Here is a 14,625-nt window from a genome sequence, read left to right as displayed (position 1 = left end):
CACAGCGCTTCACATGGATTATCTCAAAAGGCAGGCATCACATCTCATTTGTGGAATGAAAAAACTTCAAGCAAGATAGGGTTTACATCTTTCCTTTTTTTTTTTCTTCTTTTGGACTTGAAGTGCAAAGACTTGAGTTAATCACCCTCCTCAGTTCATGATGGTACATGATCATCCATGCAAGGTCTTTTCTTGTTTCATTTTATCATCTTCTTTTTCTATTTTATTATTTTGCCCTTTCATCTCCAGCATCGGCAGGCACTCTGATATATTTAATATGTGCTTGGATATGCACGGACCCCCAAGTTTTTAATATAATATTGTTTTATGAATGTGTGTGTTTTAATTCTGTATTGTTCAATGGCTCATTTCTGTTTATTGATTTTTTTTAATGCAGTGCTGTTTTTAAGTTCTTTCCATGTTCCTTTATGCACATGTAGCTAATTTCTTTGAACTGCTACATAAGGTTCCATAGCATGTGTCAGATACCTTTAATATGTCCATCCCCCTAGTGATAGGACACCTGGACTGCCTCTAACTCCCTTGTACCGCAGACAACCCTGTGATAAACATCTTTATACACTTCTCCTTATGAACCTGTGTGGAGAGGAATTCCCGAGTCATAGGTTGCATGTGTGCATGTGAATGTGTGCAAGCACACACACACACACACACAATTGAATACTGCCAAAGTGCTCTCTAGAATACCTGTATCTATTTACCATCCCATCAGCAGCACACGAGGGTCCTTGTTTTCTCACATCTTTGCCAAGACTGCCAAATCATTGTCCAGCTTTCTAATTTTTACAAATCTGTGTGTAGGTGGTATCTTTAAAAGTCTTAATATGCATTTCTGTGTTTACTGGTGACATTGAACTTCTCTTCAACCCTTCTTAGCCATTTGGGTTTCTACTTGTGAGAAATGGCTATTCTTACTCTTTGTCAATGTTTTTTTTTTTTTTTTTTACTCAGTCCAGATCTTTTTTATTTTATTGAAGTATAGTTGATTTATAATGTTGTATTAATTTCTGCTGTATAGCAAAGTGACTCAGTTATTCATATACGTATTCTTTTTCATATTCTTTTCCATTATGGTTTATCACAGGATATTGAACATAGTTCCCTGTGCTATACACTAGGACCTTGTTGTTTATCTAGTCTATATATAATAGTTTGCATCTACTAATCCCAAACTCCCAATCCTTCCCTCCCCCATCTCCCCTCCCCCTGGGCAACCACAAGTCTGTTCTCTATGTCTGTGAGTCTGTTTCTCTTTCATACATAGTTCATTTGTCAATGTTTTAACAAAGATTCTTTACTTCACCAAACTTTAGTCAGGCTCCTGAACCTTCTCCTAGGCCCGTCTCTTCTCTGCACTTCCTTGTGAAATCCAGCTTTAGCAAGAACCCTGCTAAGTGAGTTTAACCAGGACCCTCCACCCTCGATATCTGATCACCCTTGATATCTGATCAGGTTCCTCATCCTCTCCCATCCCCCAGGTGATGTCTGATCACCCAGGTCTATCTTCAGCAAAAATCTTGTTAGTTTGATTTAGCCAGAATGCCCCTTACTGCTGATTTTCCTCTTAATAATTTTCCATTCACTGACCCCTCCACCCCTGCTCACTTACCCATGCTCTATCTGGAGTTGAGCCCAGTCTATCTCCCTTACTGTATAATTCCATTGCAGTGGTCCCTATACCACACAGTAATCTGAACAGGGGAAGTTTAATATAAAGTATATTAACTAAAAGTGGGATTAACTACTAAGGAGTAAACAGAACTCTAAAGAATACAGGAATAGTCTATATGGGGAGCAGTACTTTCTAAGGCAGTGTTACTGAACTTCTTTTTTCATTATTGCTTCCCTAAGGAGATTTTTCAGACATTTTCCCCCCTTAATGCTCCCCTCCATGAAATTTTAACACTGCAGATATATTGTGTATCTGTTTATGTGCTGTGGCCTTTTGCAGGGCCATAAACCATTGTAATACTTAAGATTATTTCACACACACCACCCCAAGAACCAGTTTTTACCCCCACTGAGAATGCTTGCCCTAGGACTAAGGCCAAGCACCCAAGGAAGGGACAAATTTGGAAGAGCCCTTTCTCCCCTCAAGGCTGAGATTCTGATCTCACCAAAGAGGGTGTAGCTGTCATCCATTGGGTGGTAGAGAAATTCACTGAGGTGCTGCAAGTCAGGATGGGGAAGAAATCACCTCGCGGAGTACCTGTGAGACATGCTGGGTGGTTGAGTGTGGTTGGGATTCTGGTACCCACTGGCTGCCATGCACTGCAGGAGAAGGAAAACCACATCAGAACAAAGAAGAGAAGCACTTTCCTCCTGCAGTGGTCCTCCAGTGCTCTTTACTGACAAGGCATCATGCCAGCTGCAAAGGAGAAATATTTACAGGGTCCAACTCCAGCATCACAAAGCAGGGTAGTGAAGGGTGGATTTGAGCTGAGAAGAAATAAACTGGTAACTGGAACATGCATCAAAAGAAATTCTTTTAAATTTAAGGTTCTAATTAAGTTCTGGCTAGTCAAAGCTTTACAATGCCAACTCACCACACTGTGGTACATACACATCAAAAACATCTAGGAATTTGCAAAAATGCAGGGCATATCATCAGTAAAGCAATTTATCAATGTTATGTGTTGTCATTTACATGTGATGTTTATGTCTTTGGCCCACTGTCAGTGAGATTTATACTTGGAGTTATTTTCTTGAGAATGAATGTGAATGTCTGATTTGTCTGTATTCTTTCTCTAAACAATTCAGCCATAGACTGTTGACCAGCTGATACCAATCTTGTCTTTTTGATAGTAACATTTCTCAGGGTAATTCAATGGACATTTTGATTTACCAGAAAATCTGTTGTGAGGCTGGTAAATATATCAGTTCATCAGGACCTGATTATTCTTGGGTGAACAGATGAAACTGAGTTTCTAAATCACAAATCAAAGGTCTAAACCTTTGATGTAGAGCAGAGCAGATGTACAAATCATTGTACCACGGAAGCCTAGGTTGTCCAGTGAGACTTCCCCACTCACCATATACTGAGCTACCTAAAGGTAATGTGTGCAGCCAAGGGACAGAGCAAAGATAGCTAGTCAATGTATTGGGCCTTGTTTGAAATTTGCCCCAGTGCTAATTGCTTGTGTAAGCCTATAGCTGCATATCATATAGATGTCTCAATTCATACTTCTAGTTTAGATTTGGGTGTGAAATGGCTTCCTAAAACAGGGCATGTGAATCAAGCTCTCTGGAATTTAGTTTCATTACTTGTAATGTGAGAAAGTTAGTAAAGATTACACAAGTGGTATGTTGAATAAGCACAATTCTCTGACCTAATTGAAAAGCAACCTTATATATTTATTTTTGCCCCCACTGTTCCATTACATATATATAAAGTCAGATGGTGAGGGGGAAGAGAGGTCATCTTTCTCTGCTCTAGGCTGAAAATTATGGCAGGCCCTTAAATTTTCTGGCCTCTCTGGCATCATAGACTTTCAACTTCAGTTATAAACAGTCTTGATACAGAAATTAGATAAGTGTAAGATATTAATCAAAGCTCCAAAGCTGATGTTAAGAACACACCTTTTCCTCTCCGCAAGCCCAAGACATCTTCACTCTGAAAGCTTGCAGTGGGAAGGGGGAGGGATATTGGATGGCTCTTCCTCAAGCCTTCTTGTCAAGTGAATGGAAATATCATTACAATGTTCCTGAGATCCACTCTCCACCGTTTTCTACCTTTCTCTCTGCCCAGGAGGCTGACCCTGTATGAATGTGTTCTCTTTCTCTTTGGCTGCCAGTTGGCTTTGGCCAATGGGGAGCCCTTGCAGAAGACCAGAGAAGGTCAAGGTATTCATCCCTTGGCTTTTTCCTAGTGAGACGGCCTTTGGTTGGCTTGGGTCAATGTCACTGCTCCTCTTACTGTGGTCTGCTCCAAATAACACTCCCTTTCCAGATGCTGATAATCACTCCCTTAGGGTCCCAGGGTGTCAACCACTCTGTTTCTTTTAACCCCTAGTTCCCAGACTGTCCCTTGGGTTTTCATTACACCCCCAACAACCTCCTTACAAATAGTCTCTTTGAAAAGAAGCTCTTCTCAACTTATCCTAATTTAAGTGTACCATCTGTTTCCTGTTGGGACCCTATCTGGAAAAAATTCATCAAAATTCGTATTGCATAGCAACACTTGAAGTTTAAAAAATCCATTTTCTTAGATTAAGTAACACATCACAATACTCACTCTTAAAATCATTTGCCCCACAATGTTATTATCCAAAGTACTTCAACAACTACTGTACTGTACTGGGCCAAGTCTAGGTTCAGAAAAGCCAGAGCTGGGGCTTCTAGTCTCTCCCAATTCATCTCTTTCCTTCTTGTTCAGGGCTCTCTTGCTGGTAATCTCTCCCACCGAAAGGAAAAATGGACCTAATTAGTTTCAATATCTTCATGAATTAGTCTAATATATTTCCAGGAAAATATGCATTTTAAAAGATAACTCCAGGATAAAAAATGAAGCTCTAATGACAGAAATTTCGGACTCTGAGACACCAGGAATGGGGAGTATGTTTGACCTCATCTATTCTGAGCAAGATGAGGCCCAATTTTCCTACATCTTAAACATGTCACACAGGGCTGAGTTTTAAAGTCCCTGATTCAGTGTTTGTGCAACTGTTCAGGACTTTCCAGGGTATCAGTTATTCAAAAAAAATTTAGCCCAAGTCAAGGAGAGCTTAGCGTTTAGTTTTGAAAGTACAAGAAATACCTAAAGATTGAGGGTAATTGTTTTATAGTGTGCCTGAAAAATCACTAACGTTGCTTCTCTTTTTTACGTCTTGCCTCTGATCAGCCCTGCCGCTTCAGCTACACTTAAATGAAAGAAATCAAGTAAACAACTTTTAGCAATCAGGGAACCTTAAAATTGCAGGTGATCTGTAGCAGGTTAAGCACACAGCAACACACATGAAATCATTCAAATTTTGTACCTGGCAAATTAGGCTAACAATTTAGACCTTGATCTGACTTGATTATTTGAAAAAGCTGCTTTTCTGTGGCATAAATGTAGATGCTAGTTCTGTCTTGCAGCCAAGTTTCTCCCTAGAAAGCCACATTAATCTTATGATTCCCTTACAAAGAAACTAGTAGAAATGATTTCTTCTAAATTGTAAACTAATAAAAAGGTATCCATGAGTGCTTGTCGAGTTTAAAAATATTGTCTTTCTCCTTTTCCCCTCTGAATGAACTTAGATGGTTTTGGTCCACACGTATTTACTGTTTATTACGTGCCAGGCACTGTTTAATGCAAAAATACAGTGCTGAAGAAGGCAAACCAAGTCCCTGTCCAAGGTGGTTGCACTCCAAGTGAGGGGGAGATAGGTAACAAACATTTAAACAAACAAATAATATAATTTCAGGAACTAAGGGCTATGAAGAAGACAAAATAGGGTAATATGGTCGACGGTACCTGGGGTGGGATGTGGCTGCGTGGTGACATCTGAGTTGAGATCTGAAGGCTGAGAAGGAGGCAGTAGTGTGACAATCTAGGGAAGAGCTCTGCTAGCAAAGAAACAGTAAGTGCAAAGGACCTGGGGTCAAAATGAGCCTGGTGTATTTGAGAGCAGAAAGGTGGTCAGTGTGGCTCTAGTAGAGGGAAGGCTTGGAAGATGAGGCGGAAGAGGGAGGCAGAGTCAGGTCAGAGTGATAGGAAGCTATTGGAGGATTTAAAGCAGGGAAGCTGGGAAGTGATAGGATCTAATTTATATTTTAAAAAGAAAAGTCTGGCCGCTTTGTGGAGAATAGACTGTAGGAGGTCGGACATAGAAGCGGGAGACCACGGAGGAGACAGTGGCAGAAGTCCAATGACAGATGCTGGCAGCCAGGCTGAGGGTTTCAGTAGCAAGGCCACAGCTGGCCCACACAGCGCTTTTGTGACAATTAGAAAAAGTCTCCCATTCCCTTTGGTGGTTCTGAATAGCAGATGGGTTATGTATGGAGTGTGAAGAAAAGAGAGGAATCCAGAATGACTCAGGCTTGCACTGCCTAATTGGGTGGATAACGGTAGAATCAGTTTTATGTTCACTTTGAGGACCATGAAGTTTTTGCATCAGGTGGGTTTACCCAAGTCACAACTGAAAACTTAGTAACATTTACCACACTGACACTGGCTTCCCCGCAGCACTGGAAACCTTATGCTGATGTCATGGAGATAACATTGTGAGATATTCAACCAGCGTGTTTGCCTTCCCGGTAAACCCTGTCTCCATGGATCCTCCACCCAATGAGTCAATGACATGCTTTGAGTCACGGGGAGGAAAAAACCCAGCCAAGAATGGGTAAGTCATCATATACTTTGAGTTTCAAAATAGGATTGAAAAAAAATTCATAACAAGACAATAGTTTGAAATTAACTGCCTTTGATTCGTAAAAGCCAGACTTTGTTGAAAGAAAAAAAAATGTATTTGTATACACGGATGAGGCAGAGCTTGGAGGGCTGCCCCTGAGCAGGTCACAGACAGTGCCAGGAAGAACACAGGATGTGATGTCAGAGCCGTTTTCCCATAGCTGGAAAGGAAGATAAACGTTGAAGCAGCAGGCAGGAAGTTGTGAGAGTCAGAGGGTGTGAGCACAGGGTTGCCCCAGATGAGGGGTGCAGGGGCCCTATGGCAGGAGGGGTGTGTACCCTGCTTTTCCCTTTGGAACTAGGCCAACTACAGACAAGTGGAAATGCTAGGGTTGGGCAATGAGGGGCCTTGAGAAATGCTCCCAGTTCCCGGGCCTGTGCGTGGTCTGCAGCAGAGCCCGTGGGAGAATGACGAAGGCTGACAGGATGAACGGGCTGCAGGAGGCCTGGCCTTGGGCCAAGAAGGTACAAGGTGTGCGGCCTTTACCACTGAGGGCCGTGGTGGGGACCGTGGCTGTCAGTGGCTGGTATCAGTGTAGCCCAAAGGCCAGAGAAAACAATTTCCTCACCATGGCCTCACAGTCAGGAAGTCCTGGCGGTTGGCAGACTTCCCCTGCACCTCCCCTGTAGCGTGCCTTTCACCTGGGCAATATTTTTGGAGAGGGAACAGGGAGAGAAGAACCCTGCGATGAGGGAGAAACCCCGAAAGACTGAGTGATTTTCCGAGGGAGACTGGTTTAAACCTAAAGGAGATATCTTTTATTTGCAAGATCAAGTGTTTTCCACCTACATCAGCAATGGGGGCTTTTTAGCAAGAAGTCGTTATAGACAATAAAGTTACCATATATATTTTTGTAAATCTGATTTATTTAGTGTGTCCATTTCAAGGCTGCTACATTAGGAAGGTCTGTATCTTTACTGAATGAAGAGAACTCAGCTTATGTACCTCAGCCTATGATGGAGTGGGGGAGGGGCGAGGGAGAGGGCAGGGCTTGATTCTGTCAACACTGGTTGCGTCCCCAGGGACGGTAGCTCGAGGACAGAGGAGAGAGAAAGACTTATTTTTCACAGTATACCTTTTGTAACTTTTGTATTTGTACCATGTGTAAGCATTAACTATTCAAAAAATAAAGTAAAATGGGAAAAAAATAAAAGTTTCTGAAATGAAAAAAAATGCAGATGCACAGAATCTCATATTCGATGCTTGACAATTAACATTCAATACTTTTCATCTCACCAGGAAACTCTAAGCCATTTCTCCTTCTTGGCGCACCCTGGGTTTATTCCTTTCATTTGTGCTGGTGTTGGTTTTGTAAGCTCTCTTGCCACTCCAGCTTGCCCATGACCCATCTGTGCTTTGTACCCCAAACACAGTATATCCTGTGGGTAGACCGTCCATTATCCAGGGGAAAACAGTCCTATTGACCCAGTCAGTCTTACCTGTCGTCCTGGATTGAGGTGTGGAAAGGATTAATGAGGGGTAGATCTGGTTGTTTCCACCTCTTTGGCATCAAGTAGCAGTGGGGAATTAGCGGAAAGGACTTGAGTACTGGGGTCAAACTCACTAGGACTTGCCTCTGCTGGCTACTAGCTTTAGGTCCTCGGGTGAGTCTTGAGTTTCTTCTTCTACACATTAGAGTTAATATAAGCCTCATTGGGTCAACCTAGCACAATGCTAGAACTGTTCTGATTACCCTCAATCCCCAGTCCAAGAGAAGAGAGATTAATTTTGATAAAATCTTACATCCAGCCAAACTCAGCGTACCTCTTCTCCCTGTTTTCCTTGGTTTCTACCCAAGGCCTAAGCCCCTCCATTCATCTATCACATCCTTTACTCTCATTTACATCCTTCCCTATACTTTTACTCCCTTGACCCAATCTTCCTCTACTTCCTTCCTTCATTAAATGTATTTTCATTTGCAAGTACCAGGCAGCTCAAGTCTAACTGGTTTGAACATTAAGGGCATTTATTGACTCAAGGGGCTGAAAATTCAGCAGTGGCAAGGGCCTTGGGTTGGCTGCAGTTCAGAATTACTATGGTCTCTGTTTCTTTCTGTCTCTCCACTCCACCAACCCTCAGCATTGCTTTATTCTGGGACTGACTCCCCTAGTGTTTATAGGCTGGATGTCAGCAGCAATTGGGCCCACATACTTCCTCATTATGTCCAGAGGGACTGAGAGGGAGTGAGTGAGTCTATAAGCATCAAACAAAAATCTTAACCTTCCATTAGTTGGAATAGCATGAACCAATCATGGTGACTAGGAGACAGCCATGTGCTACTTCACTAAGGTCTGAATTGTCCACCCTTGAGCCAATCACCGTGGCAAGGGAGAGGGGATTACCATGATTAATTTAGACCAATGGTTCTCAACTGTGAGCAGTAACACCTCCTTAAGATTATTGAAACATGTTGTTATGACTGGGGTATCACTGGCATCTACTGGGTGGGAGCTAGGAGCTTCGAATGTCTTGCAATGTACAGGACAGTCCTGTACAATGAAGAATTGGCCTGCCTCAAATGCCAATAGTGCCCCACCAAGACATACTGGCTGAGACAATCAGGGCACATCACCCCGAAGTTGAGGGTTTACTTTCCTCTGAAGTGTGACAATACATAAGCCACACTAGGGTGAAGAGATACCTGAACAAAAATGACCAGATCACTCAGCTCCTTCCTCACCTTTATTGGCTCCCTTCTGTCTACTTAAATCCCTCTTGACAATATCATTTACTTCCTAGCCCCATTCTGTTGTACCTACCCAGGTAAACCCTCTTGTGGCAGTGATTCTTAGTATCTCCCAAGGTCTGGGCTCAAATTTTTAAATTTAAAATGTAACTGGTCACATGGCCATCCATAATAAAGACTAAAATTTTCAGCCTCCTTGAAGCTAGATATGTCAAAGGACCAAGCTATGGTCAATGGATTTAGGTAGAAGTGGCATATGCCCTTCTGCTGGTCCTGCCTTTTTCCTGCTGACCAAAATGCAAACAAAATGGATGGAGCTGGAGTAACCATGTTAGACCATGACATGGAAGCCAAACCCTGATGGCAAAGTAAGGCACTCAAAAGAATTTTGATTCCTGACACACTGGTGCTCTATTCTAGCCTTATTAGTCTGCCTGGATTTTTATGTAAGAGGGCAATCGACTTCTTTCATGTTTTTTTTTTTTTTTCTGTCACTTGCAACCAAACATAACTATGTAACAATATTGGACCAATCTAACTGCCTCCCCACATCAATACTGGGGGTTCAAATGCTGATGGTCAGTCAAATCACATGACTAAGCAGATCACTGCCAATATGTGGTATATTCTCCACCATCACCTGGGTCCTCAGTGCTGCCCAGCAGTGTCTCCAATTCTCTCCCGTAGCCACTTCAAACCTCCTTCATGCTCCTCAAATTTTCATTCTTTCTTCTCCTATTTCCCTCTCTGCTTATTTCAGAGGGACGATACAAGAAACCATTAGATAAGAACTTCCCCCCTCAGTTGCCCACCTCCAACATTGCTTATATCCACACCATTGTTTTTTTTCCCTTTCCTCCAGTTACAATGAAATTACCTTGTCTCAGGCTAATTCTTCCCATGTGCTATGGATCCAATCTCCTCCATCCTATGCTCTATCCATTATCTTCCTCCCCTCCTCCAAAGGCTCCTTCCTTTCAGCCTTTAAACATCCTTAAGTAGCTCTAATCTGCAAACACACAAAAATCTTTCCTTCAACCTTGCATCTCTGTCCAGTTTTCTCCCTTCTCCTCCTCTCTCCTTCTTGCCTCTCCTCTATTCCCTATTTACTCCCTTCCCTCCCTTCTCTCCTTTGCTTCTCCCTCTCCATCTCCTCCCCTCCATAATCAAACTATTTGACTTTTCCAGGTCTCCACTTCATCATCCTCAAACCTCTGAAGCTTGGCTTCTACTTTTCTCACTCCTTGAAAATGCAGTTGTCAAGGTCACAGACACCTTCCTTGTAGCTAAATCCAAAGAATATTGCTCAACCCTTGACTTACTTTGCTCCTCAGTAATTTGACACTGTAGACCAGCCCTCCTTAATGGGTTCTCTTCTCTTGACTTCCACGTCATCGATCTCTTCTGGTTTTCTGTCTTTTTCCCTCTGACATCTCTTTCTCAGTCTTTGCTATGGGTGTCTCTTCTTCCACCCTACCCCTTAATGTTAATGTTCCATCTGGTTGGGTCACAGCTTCCTGGGAGGTCTTACTCATAGGACCTCAGGCTGATACTCTCCAAATCCGTATCTCCAAGGTGGATCTTATTTTGGGTTTCAGAATCATACATTCAACTGCCAACAGAACAGCATCATGGATAGTTTATAGTGATCTCAAGCTATATTCATCCTCCTCCCTTCCCTATAAACCTGCTCTTCTGTTATACCACACAGAGAATGAACTACCATCTATCAAGTTGCCCAAGCCAGAGTTATGGCTCCTCTTTCATCTGGTCAGTCATAAAGTCCTGCCAAGTCTACTTTTAAATACATTAAATGTTTAAGATCCATCTGCCTCTCTCCATTCCCACCGCTACTTCCTGTATGCAGTTCCCAATCATCTCTCACTTGGGCTATTCTGCAACTTTTTGTCTCTCTGCATCCAGTCTTGCATACCTGTTCTCCACAGCAGTCAGAGAGAGTGATCTTTCAAAAGTGCAGATCTGATCTCGTCATTCCCCGTCTCCCTATGGCTATCAGGATAGAGCTCAAGGACACCTTGGCTTTTCTTACAAAAGCCCTGTCTGATGTGTCTCCCTCCTGTATCTTTTCCTCCCCTTTTTTGTACTTTCCACTTAGCCACATTCAGTTTCAGCTCCTCAAATATGCACTGCTCTCTACTGGTGCTGAGCCTCTGCACAAGCTCATCCCTCGCTAGGAATCCTCTTCCCACTGCCTCCACTGCCACCTTCCCCTGTCCTCTTCCTTCAAGTCAGGCTTCTCTGACCTCCCAAGTCTGGTTTAGTGCCCCTCCTATGTGCCCTTAAACGATCTTTATTTCTGTCATAGCACTTACACATATTGTAATTGCTTACTTACTCGTTCCCTTTGACTAGATTTTCAGCATTGTGAGGGTAGGGACCATGTCTGTTTTATTCTTTATAGTTTCAGTGCCTCTCACTTACTAGATGCTCAATATATTTTTGTTGACTAAATGAACCCAAAGTAGGTATTCAATACATGCTTCCCTTCCCAGTGGATAAACACGTCTGACTAGTCAGGTAATTAGAAGGTATTCAATGAAACAACTGCTCTCAGGGTGGGGGAAATGAAAGAATCCCTCTCTAGACATCTTATTTAATGTTGAAAAACAAAAACCCACTGAATTTAATAGAGCACTGTAAATTGTGATGTTCATGTGGAGAAAAAGACCAATTAAAATCAGCTCTTGCTTTCCAATTTAAGTTGTCAACAGGCTTTCTTCTTTGAGGTTTCCCCATGACTCCCACAGAACAAGGAGAGAAAGGTATATCACAACTGTCAGCAAAGATTCTCATTACTTTCCTCTCCACTCAAGAATGAAGTTCTTCTCTCCTATCTTGTGATCTCAAGGTTGCTAGAAAATTAAAAATAACTCATCATCCTTCATGAAGGATGAAGGGTCCAGTTCTGCTCAAATATTCAATGAATATTTAACTGAAGGCTGACTCTATACAAGACATCCTCTTATTTTTCACACTCTCTTCAAGTTTTATGAAGGATCGAACTTTGTCTCCTGCAAGTATTTTATTCTCTTGCACAGACTTCCCTTCAAGAGGGCAGCCTGTACTCTACTGCCAAAGGCCCTGTAGCTTTTAAGAAGCAGAATGAGGGCTTCCTTGGTGGCGCAGTGGTTGAGAATCTGCCTGCCAATGCAGGGGACACAGGTTCGAGCCCTGGTCCGGGAGGATCCCACATGCCGCGGAGCAACTAGGCCCGTGAGCCACAGCTACTGAGCCTGAGCGTCTGGAGCTTGTGCTCCGCAACAAGAGAGGCCGTGACAGTGAGAGGCCCGCGCACCGTGATGAAGAGTGGCCCCCGCTCGCCGCAACTAGAGAAAGCCCTCGCACAGAAACGAAGACCTAACACAGCCAAAAATAAATTAAAAAAAAAAAAAAGCAGCAGAATGAAATCAGATAAATAGTTTCTGTCCCAGACATACAGGTCCAAATCACATCACTCATTTAAGATACCAAAAAGAATTTTGCTCTGAGCTACTTTTCTAATCACATTGATCATGATGCATTGCACTACTTACTCTTTCTTATCCATTCATTCCAGTATATATTAGCCCCTGGTTCCTGTTTGCTGGTCATAGAATAGTTTTTCTCCATGAGAAAACAATTGGTCCAGAAAGGAGATCAAATTTTGGATCAAACAGCAAACCAACTCCACTATCTCCAATTTCATTTAAAGAACTGATCTTCTGGAATTTCACAAAAGCATGGCATTACCTTGTTGGCACCCATCTAAGTTTAGTTTGCTTAGATACAATGCCAGAAAACACAAAGCAAATGCTGGCATTTCAGAAATGCTGTGTTGGCTGGAAATGAACCATGAAAACGGAAGCAAATGGAAGCAAATGAAAGAGGGTCTTAAAGTCAGTGCGTTCTTGCCAATCAGGAAGATGAAGTTGTCACTGCATAAGATTCCATTTTGTTTACTTATACCAAGTTCTCCAAATAAATAAAGACTTCTATCACCTTTCCACATAAAAGAGAAACTTAAAAAAAAAAGAAAGCCACAAAACAGATTTTCTGGAAATGTTCTCAACTCAATGAGATGTGAGCTTCCTGTTGTGTGTAAATCTTCTCTAGTGAATGCTGGGTCTTATGGTTATAAGTGTACTTACAAATCAGACCAGGGGTATTTGGGAACCCAGAAGGTTAGTTGGTAGCTCAAAGTGTCAGCCATAACGAGCAATGAACATGACAAAAGTTAAATTAATGTAATATTCTCAGGCTAAAAATTTAAACTACTACATGTTATATCAATTCTTTCACTCATGTCTCTCCCATTTTGTAGAATATGTCACTGGTAAGCAGGTGTAATTCATAATGAAGGAAAGCATCAAAAGGTTAAGATCGACTTTCTATTTGAATTCCCATTACAACCAAGCATATTCGCAGATCAAAAAGATGTTCAAACTGGTGTCACAGGTCAACATATAATTAAATTCCAACACAGGCTCATAGAGACAAGTTCCTTGGAATTTGTTGTTAGGGAATTTGACATGTTGGGTCACTGCTCTGAACTGTCCCCCAAACTATACCCTTTCAGGGATGTTTTGGCTATGAATAATTTGGAATATCCTTTCCTTTAGCCACTAAATGATTAAGAAGGTCCTTAGACTGAAGATAGCTTTATAATTCATTTAAAATTCTTTCTGACTTTGTTGTATATCAAAGAAGCTACTGAGCTCCCCAACTGAAGAGACCATAAATGTATTAGTCTGGGACCATCTGCTCTTACAAGTCTAGTTCCACACATAGGACCAGCACCAAAGTCCTTAGGAACTAAGATGAGGTAGAACGAGTATTAATTAACTGATGTCAAAGGGTTGGATTTTCTCTTCCCATAGGATATCAGGTAACAAGATTCATGACCACAGATAGATATCAGGTAATAAGATTCATGACCACAGATAGAGCCAAGGAGTTAAACATAAAAGTATGTTACAAAATTACAGGAAATGCTGGCTTTAGTATAATTAGATCCTCTCCAAAGGGACTGTATAGCTTGATATTTTCTCACTCTCCTCACTCACTTAGGCTCTAGTTTATTTACAATGAATAACTGCCCTTTGTTACCGACTCTGATAATGGAACATCTGAGGACTGGTATCCGAGGCCAGGCTGGATTAAGGCTTGGACTCGTGCCTTGTCTGAAGAATTCCTTGTTTTTGTGAAATTCCACCCAGATATTTTCAATGGCTCTTTTGTATTTAAAAAGGAATTAAAACACTTCGGTAAATAAATATGGCCATATTTGAAGTCAGTAGAATAATGAAACCATAAAAGCATCTTCAAACAAACTCTTGATTGTTAACTTTCAAACTTTAAAAATCCTGTAACACGTACCAAAGCAGTAAACGTTCTTTTAGTGCTTCTCTGCGAAAGGCCACATCCCAAGAGTAGTATCTTTGACTTTCATTTCATCACCTCACAAGTATCACGTCATAGTTATATTACGTTACCTCTACAACTAAATACCAACTGTGCATAGTACAC

General features: G+C 41.8%; 1 protein-coding gene across 1 annotated transcript in view; it reads right to left on the bottom strand.

Moving 5' to 3' along the window:
• Positions 1 to 14,625, bottom strand: part of VPS54 (VPS54 subunit of GARP complex) — a 150,463-nt gene extending 135,838 nt beyond the window's left edge. The window contains exons 1-2 of the mRNA XM_007189731.3: positions 14,476 to 14,625; positions 2,139 to 2,292 (exon numbers count right to left, since the gene is read on the bottom strand). The gene's annotated coding sequence lies outside the window, so the exon portion shown is untranslated. The remainder of the gene's footprint in view (positions 1 to 2,138; positions 2,293 to 14,475) is intronic.

Source organism: Balaenoptera acutorostrata, chromosome 12 (assembly GCF_949987535.1).
Source record: "Balaenoptera acutorostrata chromosome 12, mBalAcu1.1, whole genome shotgun sequence".
In the NCBI taxonomy this organism is placed as follows: domain Eukaryota; kingdom Metazoa; phylum Chordata; class Mammalia; order Artiodactyla; family Balaenopteridae; genus Balaenoptera; species Balaenoptera acutorostrata.
The sequence above is the reverse complement of the archived record's forward strand: the minus strand, read 5'-3'. Positions and strand labels throughout refer to the sequence as shown.